Genomic DNA, 17,067 nt, shown 5'->3' with positions numbered 1-17,067 from the left:
CACAAAAACTAATGCATTCCTTTACAACAGAATAAACACAATGAAATTAAGACCATGAAGGAAACCGGCAAACTGAGTTCAGTCACTTCTCTCAGACACAGACAGGAACTCAGTGCTTAGACTAACTCGATACACATGTGCTATCGGTGAGACTCATCTTCCTACATCGTGATTGGTTTCTCAACATTATCAAGCAAACACAGCCAGTAATGTGACTGTGCTGCATGGTGATAAACTGTGAGTGAACCCTGAACTTCTATGAAAAGCCTTTCAGTGTACAGTGCGAACCATGTATTGATCACAGGGATATTCTGGTATATTTCAACGTAGGATTTTGTTTTTTTCATGATAATTATAAGGACATTGGGGCAAGGAGCATTAGCCTCCAGTAGCTTTCCAAAATACTCCCAATTACATTGAAATGTCAAGCAACTCTCGTTGATTCAGACCAAAAGGAGGCAGAAAGTAGCTAATTCACATAAATAATGGCTGGTAATTTGAGGTTTATTGTTCAGATGTGAAAGTAGAGCTTGGGTTTAAAACTCTAGGAAGCTCTGGCGTTCGAGCGTGTAGCTGTGAGTAGTCAGTGTCACAAGGTGATCTGTTACAGGGTCACTTCATCAGGAAACCTGATGCGCGAACAACACGGCCAACGTACAATACATCCGGAAGTGTCAGACAGCACGCCAGCCCTCAGGGGGGCTGGCAACGCTACACCTGTGTATTTGTGTGGAGCGAGAGAAAAAAAGAGAAAGGATAATGGAGAAAAACACAGCTGAAGGTGAAAGGAGAGAAGAGGAGAGCTGGGGGAGTGAAAACGACAGAATGACAACTGCTCTGCAGGTAGATTGATAGAGGAGTCAACAGACTGGAGCAGCAGGGGGGGTGGTGGAACAGCCGGATGTAAGTTCAGGGTTAAAATAACACTGTCCTCCCTCTCTCTCACACATACACACACAGCCACACACTCGCACACATTTGACTCCCAGAGGCTCCCTTTCCTCGGAGTTCTCCTCTGTCAGTCTGGGCCCCCAAGGCCCTCCAAGCATTCAGAGACACTCTCCACAAAAAGCACACTCGCTGCTATTCTGGGAGCTTCCTCTCTGCTCCCCGGCTCCCTTTTAGTGCCTCTACCTCCATCCTCATACTTTCTCCCTCTACCTTTCCTCCCACTTTTGTTTTATATTGAAATCCTGAGTGACAAGTGACTCAAACACTAGTTTTATAAGAAGCATGGATTCATTGTTGATGATGGAAGACATTTTCTTTCCCACTATCTTTTTAAAGGGACAAAAGCTACTTTTACCTTCAGATCATAACAGCTGGTGGAACCAGGGTTGGGCCGATGGCTGACAGCCATGGACTACTTATCCCTGACCATCGTAACATTGTGACTTAAAAGGCTCCCCACCAGAAGGCATAATTAAGAGGCGTGTCCCCTCAGAGTTGCGTAGGGCAAGAGTTGTTGTTGTTTGTGATATGTGGGGAGAGGAAATGAAAAGAAGTGTTTTGCTGCTAAGTGCACTAACATTACGTCTCCATGTCCTGCTCAGGAGCATCCCAGACACTTGGTTAAATTATGGGCAGCAGTGTTTCTTTCTGTCATGCCGTTTTTATACAGTTTTCTTAGCTTAGCTTCCATGGCTAGTCGGCCAATGCTTTTTTATATATATGACACAAAACAAAGCTAAGTTACGGGCATGCAGTGCGGAGACGAGAACGCTTTTAACCCTGGCACAGGGATGTGTGTTGACTGTAACGGGAGATAATATCCTCTACAGGTTGAGACAGTTGGAGATTCAAATCAGAGCAGAGGTGGGAAACAGCGGTGGCTACATTGGTGAGCTAACACGTAACTGCTGCCTTAGAATATTTATGTAAATTCAAAGAAATGGGTTCAAATCAAAATGAACAGTGATCTGTAAACTGTACAAAAAAAGTAGAATTAGTAACACAGAATTAAAGAAAAAACAAACAATGTTGCGTCTTCCCATGCTGTTACTATAGTTATGTCTATAGTTCAGTGTTTAATTACTCGCGAGACCTCATTGTTCCAAGTTACTGGTCCATCAATCCCCTCTGTCACAAACGGCTTTCTGGCAGGACCTCGCAAATATGTTTTACAAATATGTGAAACCAGGAGGGCACTGAAAATGTGCATTGATAATGGCAGGAGGAGCGCTAGTTGTTAACTGTGAGCAGCAGTCCTGCAGTGCGACAGTTTGGCAATCGTCTTGTGTGTTTATCTGATCGGTTCTTCTGATCAGGCTTTAAAGAGATCATCAATCAAACTTCTTGGAATGATTATCAGCCATCTGATCAATTGAAGCATTCTTAAGTAACATCAGTAACAAACCAGCAGCTTCATCAGTGGACGGAGAACTGAAACATTTACTGATACCTTATCGATACCTCGATATAAAACTACCTCGTTACAAGTACTGTTTTCATAGTGTACTTTAGTAAAAGTACAGAAATATCAGCATTAGAATGTACAAGAAATAACTATATCAAAAGTACTCCTTAGCACACCAAACTGCACCTCTGACTATCATATTATTAGATTATTTTTTACTGTAAACCAGTGGACACTAGTCAATTGAGGGCACAAGCGCACAACCCCCCCATCCCCACATGAACCTCGCAATTTCCTTTCAGTAACAAGATTTTACCCTGGCAGAGCGCTCAGTGGACAATCGTCTGTCAGCAACTACTGACCATCACACGTTAATGCAAACATCTTTGATTGATAAGACAACAAATTCATTGTTTCAATCAGACATGCCTCACCTGACATGAACAGTGCTAGGTGATATGTATATTTAACTTGGCTACCAATCCCCCTGCCACTTAGACAGCTAAGCACTGACAATCTGCCTCTGACAAGTAAACAACTGGCCTGGCGGAGAATTCAGCCATTCGTGTGGCGTTTGGCAAAACAAAAGCATATACAAAGTGTCAGTGAGTGCACCCACACTCACACACAAAGGCATGTTGGCTCAATTCCTACATTCACAGGCACACAGACTGTACACACTCACACAGTCTGTTCCTCTAACGCTTCCCTCCATCTCTGCTCTTAAGCACACTCACTTGATTATTTGTCTTTGTACTGACTCAGCTTGCAGACACCTGTTTGGGAGTGTGTGGCTGGCTGGCATCCTGTGTGTGGGTCTGTTTGTGCCTGAGGAACAGAGGGCTTTCTATTGAAGCAACGGGTGTGACTCTCACTTCCCCCTACTGTACCTCATGAGCTCAGGATTGTTGCTCAGTGACTGCGTCTCACAATTAGAACATGAATAAATCTGAGACATGACAGACACTGATGAAACAGGAAATGGTCAGCCACATCCATCACCTGTTTCTGAATGTGTATCTGCAAGGAGAACATAAAAACGTGCTTTTCTTCATCATCCTGCCTTGCTAACTTTAACTCACACGCACGATAAACTAACAGTACGATCCAAAATGACATCATCCCTGGTATTTGCTCCTCATTTCAAAGGTGAATAGTTCCCATTCAGACACACAATGAGCTTGGTCAGTGGACCTCCCCACTCCGAGGAGAGCACAGTCACTGTTTGGCATGATCTCATGTCTGCATAGCTCTCTCACACACACACACACACACACACACACACACACACACACACACACACACACACACACACACACACACACACAAATACACACAGAGGGCAAACACAAAGTGCCGCAGATAAACTTTCAAATGCACGACCAACTTGTGTGTGTGTTTAAACAGTGTACACTAAGACAAACACATGCACAGCAGTCACGCCCAGGAATTGTGTTGATAGAGCTCTATTCTCTGAGATACTGAAAGTGCGATTCGGATCTTCTTACCTGGTTTTCTCTCCAGTGTCTGCTCTCACACCATAGATACTCCCCTCAGGTTGATGACAGAAGGTCAACCACGTGCAGACGAGGCCCCCAGTCCATTGAGATGAGATTTTGCTCAGCTATTAGTCCATGGCACTGCAAGGCTAGCACGTGCTCACATGATTTCATCCTCATCCATTGGTCAACACAAACCCAGGAGTATGTTTCAGGACCTGTGTGAAAAAGCAACAGCAAAACAAACAAAAGAAAGTCACATTGTACTCTGACGGGGTTGAAATATCATGCATTTCCCTTCCGTTGAGCACTTCGGAGAGCTTGCCTTATCACCTCTAAGTGTAGATCTGCTGTATCTCCTGTGCAGACAACAACAGGAAGCAGATGAAAACCTCTACAAGCACACTGTCTTTCCTCCCTGTTCTGAGCGACTGAAAGTGAGCGCCCATGATGCACCCGCAAAGAGACCTAATATTGTGATGAGAGAATGAGTCAGGGCCAGGACCCAGGGGAGGTTTACAGGGTTTCAACTGAGCAGAGCACGACTGCCCTGGAAGGCCTCCTGCAGACACGCAGACACAGTTTAAACTGATAAGCGTCTAATCAGCAGTTTGTTCTTCAGAAACACGACAGAAGTTTGTACTAGGGAAAAAAAATTTAAAAATACATTCTGTTTATTGAGTCGTAGTTCCGTGTAAACAAGCACAAGTCGTCCAGAAAACAGCCTTCAAGTAAGTATTAATGAAATTTGTGTTATTTATGTTTTTTATTTTCTAGCGTTTTTAACTTTCACAGCAATAATTATTGACAATGAGCCACTGTTGAATGTTTACATTTTTCACATTATTTTCTACAGTTTCTATGGAAAAAAAAAAAATTCCTGCTGACCCTGAGACCCTGAAACCATGGTACGTACCAAACCGTGAATTTCATTACAACCCTAAAACCTATTTCTGTTCCAGGATGAAACACATAAAATCAACCACCTTCATGTAATTCTCATATTCTGGTTTAACGTTTGCCAGTCTTTGTTTATTTTTTCTTCTTATTTCCAGGCAAATGAAACTTCACAGCTAGCGAGCTGAAGCGAAAGCCAAGATTGCAGCAATCACCATCCACCCACTCACACTTCACACACATGACCAAACAGAGTGCTGGCAACACCTAGACTGAGTAAACCACAGAGATGAGTAATTTCATCTCACAAAGGCCCCAGTGCAATACTTAAAGAGAAACCACTCTGGTCGAATTAATTAATTTTTTCTATATTCTACGGCAGAATCAAGATCAGTTATAATTTGATATTAATCCATACAACAAACTAGAACATGAAAATTCACTTTCACGGTCATCTGCTGAATCGATATCCTACAGAAGCCTACGACCGGAAGCAACGTCTAATGCTTGATGTGAATCGACTTGACATTGTTCCAAACCAGGTCTGGGGGCTGTGGTAGGAATGCCTGAGGGGCCCAGTGCAGGAGAGGGCAGCATGAATGAATCAATGCAATTCACACGGACACACGAGGACACAGTCCACCCACCACCTAGTAAAGTAGCTGACTGGAGCCTACAGTGTCAGAGGAGAAGCTCACAACAAGGAGAAACACCAAGCTATTCTTCCTCGCTGCATACGCTCCACAAATGACTCCTTTGTTTGTGAGGAAAAGGGACTACGTATGTAACTGTGCACGGTGAAACGCGAGCATGCTGAACAGTAACATCAATCACATACAGGACAGGAGTGAGTTCTAAACTAACACACACTCAACAATCTGGCAGCTTTTAAGACAAATCACCACTGGGATGTTATTCATTTAATAACACATGCACTGCTTATGCATTATTGGCTCAGGCTGACACAGTAAGCTGCATCACTTTCTATTGACAACCATCATAACATGCCAGAGGGCGACATCACATGACCCCAACGCTTTTCACATTTTTGTTACGCAACTCTGTCCGTGGGCAGGGCAGGGAGGAGAAGGTAGTTTACGGCTGGAGAAGCCCCCACCCTGGCACATGAGGAAACAGAAACACCACCCAGTCCCTGGAGAGTGTAAGAAAGGCCAGAAATAAACTGGACAAACACGGGAACAAGGCCACTTTAAACACCACATATTTTTAAGAAAAGCTCAGCTGGGGTCACTGGAACAACTAAGTGGCCACCGATGCTAGCAAAACACGTTGTTTACTGTTAATCTACTAATATGACTATACAAAGCAAAAATTGTTCTCAGTCTAAAACTTCGGTCCAGACTGAAATATCTCAACAACTAGATAGATTGCCATGAAATCTTGTTAATGGTCGTCATTGGATGAATCCCAATGACTTTGACGATGCCCTGACTTTTCCTCTAGCACCACCAGAAGGTTGACACTTGGAGTTTTTAAGACAAAGGTCATGACAACTGTTACATTCTAGGTAGAGACATTCCTGTCATTCATCAGAAGGTATTCAGTGTTTCCTCTAGGATTTTTTTCAGCAGCGGGGGCAGGCTCTCAGAGGAGCCGTCGCAGCGTAAACAAATTACACTTGACTGCAGATTTTACTTTTATGCCCAGCATAATTCCCCTTTTTATTGAATGGCTGGCATGGAAAAGGGCTTTTTAAAACAATAAATAATCATTTCTTGATGGGGCTGTAGAATCACAGAATTTGCACCCAGGCTCAGAACAATGAATTTTTCTGGGTTTTGAGAAATATTTGAACAAGCTCATCTGAAAATGCAGTCAGCAGTTACATCATGGCGTGTATATATTTGCTTAATGCTATCAATTAGTTTACTCACGTTAGCGACACTGAGCTGAGTTGGCACCGGGCCTAATTAATTAAGCTACGTATATGTTATGTAACCTTAGCTGGCCATCGATATTTTGCGAATGTCTATTGAACTTATAAAATCTATTATAAGTTGTCTTAAGCTAATAAGTCTACCTTTTCTCCGGTGAGTCGTTGCCCTATTTTCAAGATGACACCCGAGTAAGTAACGTCGATGGCACCAGTAAGTTCATGGGGGGGGGGGGGATCTACTCCAAAGAGTAGATACTGAGCAAGATAGTTATCTAGTTTACCTCAGCACTCGCGACACCCGACCCAGTGCAGGACTCTGCTGTGAAGGTGGAGATATGATGCGGCGGAAAAAAAAAAGAAAAAGAAATTTGAAGGAGCGGTGGCTTGGAAATGAATGTAGAGGAAACACTGAGTATTACAACTTTGGTGATCCCTTTACCTTTCATCTTGCAACATCTATTTTGCCATTAATTTGGTTTATAACCAAATAGAGAAAACAATGACAACCCTACTCCATTTAAGTTCAGCGCTTATTAGCAAATATAATCATGGTAACACAGAAAATGTTGAACAAAGTAAACATTAGTTGCTAAACATCAGCTTAAACTCAGAGCTGTGCACCAACAAACAACGCACTCCATTCCAGTTCGAGACCGAATTGATTGAATGACCATCACATCGTGCTAACTACAACAGTCACTGCCGACTGCAATAGCTGTTGAGACTTTCAGCAAAAACTGTCACATGTAATAAATTCACATTTAAATATACTGTGCATGTACATAGGTTAACACAGTGGTTTGACCTATCTGATGTTTCTGCTGTGCATATTTTACATACTGTGTTGCTTTGCTACCATCTTTGGTAACTACCAACAGCGTCTAATGGACAAACTGCTCAAGAGAAATGAGATGGGCTTTTCGACCAAAAATAAATTGGTTAGATTGGCTGGTGAGATATAACATGGCCGCAGACTCTTAGTCTTTCATTTATTGTGCCAGAGGTCGTGGTAGCTATTGTTTAAATGCTATGTTTTTTAAATGAAATATCAGTCATTTAAAGCAGCAAAATGTTACTGGAGAAGGATAGTTGATTTTTTAGTCTCATTCCCAGATGCCATTTTGGGTTGGTATTGAGTATTTGACAAACTTTTCTCAAGAGAGTTTCATTTTGTTGCTTAATGTTGGGAACTGGGCAGCTCCACTTGGGATTTGTGTTCACGTGCAGACTTAAATGTCTGTTGCAGTCAACATTTACATATCTTTATGATGCAAATGGATATGTAACAGAGTGAAATAAGTCCAACTGTAGGAAGATTGTGATAGGGACACTGGATTACCACAAAATCCCAAAAGATCGTCTGTGTAGGTTATATAACATTACTAAAACAATATTAATTTAGTTTTCTCTTGAATATTAGTACATGAAACTCTTCATCTTGTGTTTTACTCCTTTGTCTTTTTAAACAAGCTCATAACGTATAACTTATTAACCAGGATTGTTAAGGCTGAATTGAAAGACTGCCTCTCCTGTCTTTTCCATTGCAGTCACTGCTGATTCATGCACTCCGTTGTCAACAGAAAAGTCTTTCATTCACGCTGCCTCCCCCAACTGATGAAGTCAACATGGCACCACTCAGCAAAAAAAAATGTTTTGAACTGCATCATCTTTAGTGTACCAGGACCTTTTGAACTCTGACAATGGTCTCTGTCTTACAATGTACTGTATTTTAAATGTGTAAACCAGCTGTTTGTACAGTAAATCATGTTTATACCAACACCATATCAGGTACTCATGACACTAGCTCCACCACAAAACTAAAACCAAATATATATGTGTAATACAATTAACTCTAGATCAGATTCATAATTATAATCTTGTTTTGGTTAAGTCTGTATGGACAATGACATTGACTCCCGTGATCAGACTACTATGGTGATAAGAGATGAACTCATAGAGGCCAGGTGGGCTATATTCTGAGGACAAAGCAAAGCAGCAGTGAGGAGGACAAAACACTACGAAGAGGTATGAGGAGTGAAACACAATCTTCTCTCACCAACCAACCCAGGACTCTATTGCCGTCGCCCCCGACACTCACACACATACAGCATATATTTGGAACTTAATAGCAGGTACAAGTAACAGGGTTGGACAGAATAAACGTCACATAACAGACTTTTCTGTGATCAATACAACATTTTGTTTAGACATGATAACGTGTAGTCTAGAAATGTACTCACAGAACTGGAGTTACACGTAGTTACTATTTTTCTCACTGATGTCGACTTTGGTAGCACAAACAAGTGGAGGGTTCAAGCAGAGCACCATAGTTTCTCTGTTGTTGTTTGCAAGAACCAACATAAACATCTTCGACTATTCACACCATCCAAGGGTGTGAAGATCCAGTGGATTAACTTTATTTGTAATGTAAACATCCCCACAACTGGAAAAATCTTGTATGTTTGCGCTAACCTATTTGTTAGAGCAGGAAACTTCAAGCTTTAAGCTGACGGCCAGAGTTCAAACTGTACCTTTTGTAATTTTGTAGGTATCTTTACAGTTTATTCTCCCATTTAACTTGAACTTGGCACGTTCCAGTCTACTGTGGCACACTGAAGCAATGTTGTAGTACTTAGTATTAAGGGACAGTCAAGAGAAATTGCATAAATGTTAAATTGAATTTGAAGCTGATTAAATAACCACAGTAATTGGTTAGATGTGGGAAACTGTTTTGTCATGCTGATCTTTGTTAAACTTGTTACTGCAAGGCACGCTCAGCTCGCTCTGTCACTACAGAAACACTCCTTGTGGTGCGAGATCCTCGCCAGTATGTTGGCGACTCCTGGATGTAAATGTGCTTAACAGTCATGCCCCATGGTAAACTGAAGATTGTTATTACTTTAAATGAATATACTTTTGGCCTTCTGCCAAATAAATGCTGTTGAGAAGTCCTGCCCCTCGTCTAACTCTGGGAATAACATTACATTACATTCTCTAATTGACCTACATTATCAGACAGGCCAATACCTTGTTTTTATTCCTATTTGAAGACAATCAAAACATAATTACTTTCTGAATATTTACTTTTTCTTTCTTTAAAATACTGTGATATCAATCTTATGTTGTATTGCCCACTCTTGGGAAAGCATAACAAATTGATTTAGATTAATGCTTTGGTACATGGTCCTGAAAGACTTTATATTATATTACTGTTCACATGCTGCTCATAAAACTACTGAACAGTCACGCTGGTTGGAGGCAGCATGGAAAACTCTGCACACTTATCTCTGGCTGTCATTCTTAATTTCTTTATTTTTAGTATAAACCAGAGCTGAGTGAATTGCTCTGAAGCATCGAGTGTGTTCAAACTTTTTTTCATTCATGCAGGAAGGTGGTGCAACACTCCTGCAAATTGTGACATCCTGTTAGGGAGTTGGCACCGGCAACATTTGGAACTCTTCCATATTACTAACTGCTCTCTGAGCATCGAGCCAGTATTGACAGTTTCCACTCAATCCCTCTTACATGTCCAACCACGTGTAATCATTCTGTCAGAGTAGAAATAATAGTTTAGAGATGTTGTATGTGTTTAAACATGTCAGGCAGAATAGTCTGGTTCCTTTAATTTTCAAAGACCCTTTTAAGGAGGAGTAAACATCTTAGTTTTCACGTTGAGGCAGTGCATTCAACAATACAGCAACGCAGAAAAGGAGCAATGGTTATACAAATATAGAATTTTTTACCATTGTGGCAAAGAAAATATTAACAAAATCCACCGCAGCTCATTCTGAAATAAAAGCTGATGCTGATCAAGCCTACACCCTTTCTAATGACTCGTCTCATGTTTGGCTTTAATGGCTCTAATATAGCTTATATTTCATCAGGGTCAACATAAAAGCAGGGGGCAACAACAATGTGTGTAGCTGCACCTCAAATAAACAAAGGGAGATTTTTCTTGTAGTTATTTCCTATTTTCCAAAAGGGCAATTTCCTTGAATGTCTGTGTAATTTGTTTGAGCCGAACCATTAAGATCAGACCTAATTAATCAACAGTCCCATTATTTCACTGTCAAAGACGCTACAGGTTTAAGTTAGGGTATCATTAGAAGACTTGGACTGAATATGGCAAAATAAAACCAAAACGTCAAGCTTTATTGGCCTGAATAACATCCAAACAAACAGAATAATTAAAAACATAGATGCCTTTGTCTCAACTGCACCTGTGTACCAGCACTATCTCCCAAATGAACAACCAAATCAAAATGTAGACCCCAGCATTAAATCAGTACCAGTCATGCAATCGTTGCCTCTCTGTCTGAAGCTAAATCACCCTCTAGTCAGAGCAGCATGACTGTGTCAGTAAATGTGTCTAAATGCATTTATGTTATATGACCTCCTCGTACTAGCTCACTAACGAATTGAACATCCTACAAGTAAAAAGATGAGGGCCGGATTTTGACTGGTGTACAGCGATAGAAACCAAAGAGATTACGAGAGAAAACAAACCCTGACTCTGTCAGAAATATGCAGTGTTTTCACTAGGTTTGTGGAAGGCTAAGATGCACTTACATGAGGTTTCCTTGCAAATATGCAGTTTCAAATGATTTTACAACAACAAATTGGGTGCTGCAACTTATAATGTTAGAAAAAACTATGCTATGCTATGTTGCCTTATTCAGTACTTTAATCTCTCGTCCAGAACCACTCAAAAAGCCATCTACAGTACAGGACTTGTGGGCTGCACAATATAGTAATAGATCACCTCACAGGAAGGTTGGAGGGCACCTCAGTCAGGATTTTGGTGTTTCTCAAGAATCTGCTCATTCAACAGAGTTATCTATCATCAAGCACTATCGCTGCCGCTCTAAGTATATATATGGCGCTCCCACTATCACCACAGACCAACTGTGTAATAGACTGAGAGGAAGCAAAAAAAACTGGATTATATCCACCTCAAACATGGTTAAATCTCAGTGAGACATGGTTAAATCTCAGTGAGACATTTACAAGCTCCAGCATGTGAAGAGTGGAAGCAGATAATGCCAAATCAGATTATGTGATGATGTGAGGGGTTCAAATTAAGGACAGGAGATAAAGAAAGGCATACTGACTGATATGCTACAGCAGGTGAGCCCTGCTATTTCAACCAAATACTACAACTACCTTCTACAATAGTAGAAATAAGTGTGCGTGGACCATGCAACACGTTAACCCTATCACAGAAACATCACATCCTGCATATCTTCTAGCATTATCTACTGACTCCAGAGTGTTTAATAGAAGCAGGTAATGCTAGGGTGGAGAAACAGGTGGGAAATGACTCTTAACTGCTTTAGCCAGAAGGTGGAAAGATTATGTGTGGTGTCAATTACACAGAGTTATCCAGTAGCATTTCATGTGGAATAATAAAAGGGGTTTAGAATATCTTGTGTTAAATCATCAAGTCAGTCTGAAGTTTCCATTGACCTATATGTCAAACTGGAAGCCAATAATTATTATGCTACAAGGTTTTCAAAATCAGACGGTCCTGGACTTTACCCAGTCAAACACCAGCAACCATTAAAGGTAAAGTGTACCAATAAAACATCAGTTATGTGGGAATGGCTTACATAATGCCAAGCATAAAACTATGAGCATTACTCATAGATCTACTGATAATGAGGGCTATTACGGCAAGTTGGTAGTGTATGTGTGAGGTGTGTGTGTGTGTGTGTGTGTGTGTGTGTGTGTGTGTGTGTGTGTGTGTGTGTGTGTGTGTATGTGTGTGTGTGTGCGCGTGTGTTGTGGGATTTAGAGAGGCTGGGCCCAGCTCAGGTGATTAATCTACAGAGAAGGAGGTAGAGAGCTCCGCTGCCCTCAGGCCTCGTATCTGACACCAGGTGTGTCAGGGGTGTGTGTGTGTGTGTGTGTGTGTGTGCAAGCAAGAAAGACAGAGAGAGAGAGAAAGAGAGAGAGTTAAGACACAGCGAGTAGAAACAGGAAAAGCCCCTATGTAGCTCAGCTGCATATTTTGTCTTCCTGAATGTGTGGGTATTTCATTCATCCTGGGTGATCTGACTTTTCGGACGAGAACTTGTGTATACTGCAGTTCAACAACATTTGGGCGAAGAAAATTAAGTTTTACTCATGCAAATTGCACAAAGACACTGAGGTTCAAACTCAAGGGTCAGAGGATGCTTGCTGATCTTATTTAGCTAATTCAATTTCCTGAAAGAATTCAAGTCTCCTCGTGATGAGGATCGTTTTGCACCAGCCATAATAACATTTATGAAGCCCTTGCGTTCATATTTATTCCCTCCGTTGTCTTATGTAAGTGTTTTATTATATGTAATTACCGCATACCTTCACTGGTCAGATGTGCTATATATTAGCTATTCCGCGAAAATCAACAGAAAACCTCAGTTGTTGGACACAGGATTGAAAAACACTGCAGTAAGGCATGACAGGTAGCAGGTATGAAAATCTCCACCAATGTAATCTATTACACCTGCACTTTACCTACTGTGACATTTCAAAGTGTCTTCAATCAAGAAGGTACAATTAAAGCACAGGATCTTACTATTTGGGGTATCCCTGTCTATTCCCAGCTACCTGTGTTAGCATGTCAGAGAATACTGTGACACCAGTGCTGTTTATTTACTTCACAATTTTAAGTGGGTCCAGCTCAGGTTTAGCACCATCAGAGACTGAGCTGAGTGACAAAATCCCTCTCCTGTTGGCGCCTTACTATCATGCAGCCTCATAAACTGTCCAGCCCGCTAGCAAGAATGTATGGGCCAGTTCTAGCAGAATTCAGGCTGCACACCCAAATTTCGGGTATGGGTGCCTAACTCTTCTGTATTTATTATGTTTTTCTTAGCATCAAGTGCCATTCTTCGTCAGTCTGACTTATTTAAAGTCTCAAATTTTACATTTGCTTTGTCTGAGAATGGATGGATTTTCAATCAACATCAGAAAGTTGTTTTTTTTTTTATTTAAAAAGATGTACTTGGATATTCTAGACTTTCATATGAATTCTTGTCTACAAATGACCTTTCCTGAGCAAGTTACAGACCTTATGATATCATCCAAGATGTTACATGTATTTTCCATCATAACGGAGGAGACTGAAGCAAAAGTACATGTTTCTTCACAGAGGTAAATACCACCCATTGAACATGTAAAACAAGAGTAGCTTGACTAAAATCATTGCGGAAGGAGGAAAGAGGAACAAACTGCAGTGCTTTACCTAACAAATAAATGATGCAGAATGTGATGACATGATCATTTTTATCTAAAGTTAAGAAACTTGCTTTAAATGAATGTTATAGCATGTGGATAGGATTAGCAGTTTGAAAGGTTTTAAACATTTAAAAGGTAACACTATTTTAGCCCCAAGCAGATGTCTGGGTCTTTGGTGGTTCAAAAAAGGGGAACAGGCACATAGATGCTTATATTTTTATTGCATCTGAAAAAAAACATACATACAAACCTACACAACATATAGAGCTCATACAAGTCAGTATAAATATTGCAAATCAGCGTCAAAAAGCATAACTGGAAGGCAGGCTGAAAGCAGCAAAGATGGAGGTGTCCAGCAGTGAAACGGTGAGGGGATAAGACATGAGGAGATACGTCCGTACAAGCAGAACTCCAAAGGATCACCTTCAATTTTGGTTTTTCATCTTTTTGCTCCTTCAAAGACAATTAGGGAACCATATAATTAATTATCCAGCTATAAGAAATTGAAAGATGTGCATTTCCTCTGAAACACTGGAGTACTTACTGTCTTTTTTTAACCCCAGCTTTTCAAAGGCCACTTCCGCTTCAAACATCAGTCATTTTATTTCTGAAACCATCTCAAGGAATCACAAATATCCAATTCCATCCAAAATGCTTCACTATCGAAGCAGCTGTCCAGTCGGGTAATCCTCGGGTCAAGTCCACTGGCACTGAGGGACAGGGGGGGGAAAATAAGGGAAAAAAATTAGATCGCCAGCCAAGGCCTACTTGACTACAAGACTGAAGTGTTGCCATCTTTGAGTTGGGGTCCTTCAGAATCTATGGTTCTGACAGATGCAGGGACCATTTCACAGACATAAACAAACACAAACAGGACGCAAAGGCTAACTTTAGCCGAACTAGCGTTATTTACAGGTAAGCTGAACTCTTTAGTGATGATGGCGCCTAGCAACAAACAAAGATAAAGAAGGAACTTACCATCACTTTTTTTTTGAAGGGTCTGTTTGATGAATGCTGCTGAGACAAGGACTCCTTTGGAAAATACAAGAAATTCAAGCCAACCTGCAACAGGGACTTTTTGAAAACACCTGCCTTGTAATGAAATGCCACGCCATTGGCTGCTCCTGGACGACCCGGAGCAAAAGTGGAACCTGATAGGTCAGTTAAAAAGAAAAACTGGACGTCCACAGTGGACTGGATAAACATCTCGTCCACTTTATTGACACCAAGGTAGAAAGTGCTCGGTGTTGTCAACTTTAGACATTAGTGTTAGAACAGAACCAGACGGGAGGTGTTTTTTTTGGGGGGGGGGGGGGGGTTTGGCTTGAATGGGGGAAAACGTGTTTGTCTGTGTCCCTCTTAGCCTTACTATTCATGTGATTGGCTGACCCATTGAAACCACGGAGCCTTCTGATTGCATTAAAATTAAGAACAGAATAATGAGAGGACAAGTTGGTGTACAATGTTAAAGTGCTTTAAAACATCCGCTTTTCAAAACTAGCTTATTTCATCAGTACACCTGCGCAGTTTTTATTAATTCATTTTACTCTCATGATGGAGGACCACTACAAATTCGTTCTTTATTTCATTTAGTTTTTTTCTAACTTTCTTTCAGTGGTGTCAGTGAATTGTTTAACCGCAGGGCTAACTCTTTATACCCGCATTAATAATAAAACTCCAGCTCGCTGTGCGTTAGCCTCCAGTCGTGTGTGCACCGAGGGCTCCTACCTGTCAGTCTCAGCTCCTGTCACTTGCTGTCACCTGCTGTTCCGGCGGGTTCTGGCGCTCCAACAAAACCGGCTACGGGTTTACAAGTCCTGACATCTGCGCCGCTTCCAGGGGCCTCGACCGTGGCGTGAAACAAGACCGAAAAAAGTGAGTGAAGTTTGGAGCAGTCCTCGCTGAATGACTCACTTTGCGCAGCAGCCCTGTCCAAAAAAAAAAAACATACAGCAGTGGTTTGAGCTGTGTGGCGGCTGACGTCACGTCTCTGCTGTCTTTGTACAGCGCGAAGATCGTCTGTGTGTTTGAGGATGGATCACTCCAGGGAAAACAAACCGGGTTTGGTCTGTGCCCTTGTTCCTGTCTGCAAAAGTGCAGTTAGGTACATTATATTCTTGGCTTGATTCCTTAACTTTAATTTAGCTTTTTTCCCACAGGAAACAGTGGGACATGTCTGAGCGCAATTATTAAAAACACCTTCTAGAAGCATCCTTGCTTTTCATATTTTACTGAGGTGGTTCTCAAGGTGGGGTCAGGGGACCTCTGTTACCCCTATTTAACCAAGGCAGTTCAGGTGCTGGTTCGCAGGGCCTGCTCTGATGCCAGTGTAGGATTGCAAAGCCAGGAGCAGCTTCAGGAGTGTGAAGAGTCAGTGTAGGCATATGTGTTCCATAGTTGACGATGCAGTAAGTGAATGATGTGCAGTGGCTCTTATGCACATGGAAAAGCAAACCAGTTTTTTTAAAAGTTCACACGTTGAGCCGACTTTGAGACAGCACTTACACCAGCCCAAAACCAGCACTTGGTCACAAAGGGGTGTTGGAGGGGGTTCAGTAAAAAGGGAAATCATTTATTTGTACTATCATTTGATCCACACGCAAAAACTTAACAGATCGGTGACCCCAGGATTAAATCTTTTATGTTTGTGTCACTGTATGAATAATTTGTATCACTTTAAGGGTCCTTGGCATTAAAAAGTTTGAGAACCACTGCATTATCAAAAAAGTGAATTTGTTTTTGTTTTGTTTTATTGCAATTGCAATAGCTTGCTCTGCATATTATTAGTAGTTTTGCCATCAAAGACAAGAAAAGGATGGAAAAAGTGCACAAAAGACAAACGATCGCATACTAATATTTTCGGACTCATTGTGAGAGAGGGTTTGTTTATGTATCAGATCCTCTTCATGGACTGTCTTTCACTGAGAGTTCAGGTGGTCAGCTGTTAACACTGATGTATTCCCCATTATCTATTTCGATTTGATGTTCATATGTACTTCTTCAAGACTTCCACGTACATTTCCTCCACCACTCTTGGCGATGATGTGCCGCAACATAAATCACTAGCGAAGTGAGAGCTCTTTGTTTTTCTCATGTCTCTGCTACACATTCAGGCTGTCAGCCCACTCTTAAAGGAACATGCCGCAATATTACCACACTGCAGCACCTACAGACAAGTTTAATGCTTTGGTTTGGAA

At 41.3% G+C, this 17,067-nt stretch overlaps 1 protein-coding gene across 2 annotated transcripts in view; it reads right to left on the bottom strand.

Annotated features, from left to right (window-relative positions):
* Positions 1-15,830, bottom strand: part of tnk2b (tyrosine kinase, non-receptor, 2b) — a 64,332-nt gene extending 48,502 nt beyond the window's left edge. For both annotated transcript variants that reach the window (XM_030402593.1, XM_030402598.1), the window contains exons 1-2: positions 15,599-15,830; positions 3,865-4,073 (exon numbers count right to left, since the gene is read on the bottom strand). The gene's annotated coding sequence lies outside the window, so the exon portion shown is untranslated. The remainder of the gene's footprint in view (positions 1-3,864; positions 4,074-15,598) is intronic.
* Between the last annotated feature and the right edge of the window lie 1,237 nt (positions 15,831-17,067).

The sequence above is a fragment of the Sparus aurata genome, chromosome 21 (assembly GCF_900880675.1).
Source record: "Sparus aurata chromosome 21, fSpaAur1.1, whole genome shotgun sequence".
Classification (NCBI taxonomy): domain Eukaryota; kingdom Metazoa; phylum Chordata; class Actinopteri; order Spariformes; family Sparidae; genus Sparus; species Sparus aurata.
The sequence above is the reverse complement of the archived record's forward strand: the minus strand, read 5'-3'. Positions and strand labels throughout refer to the sequence as shown.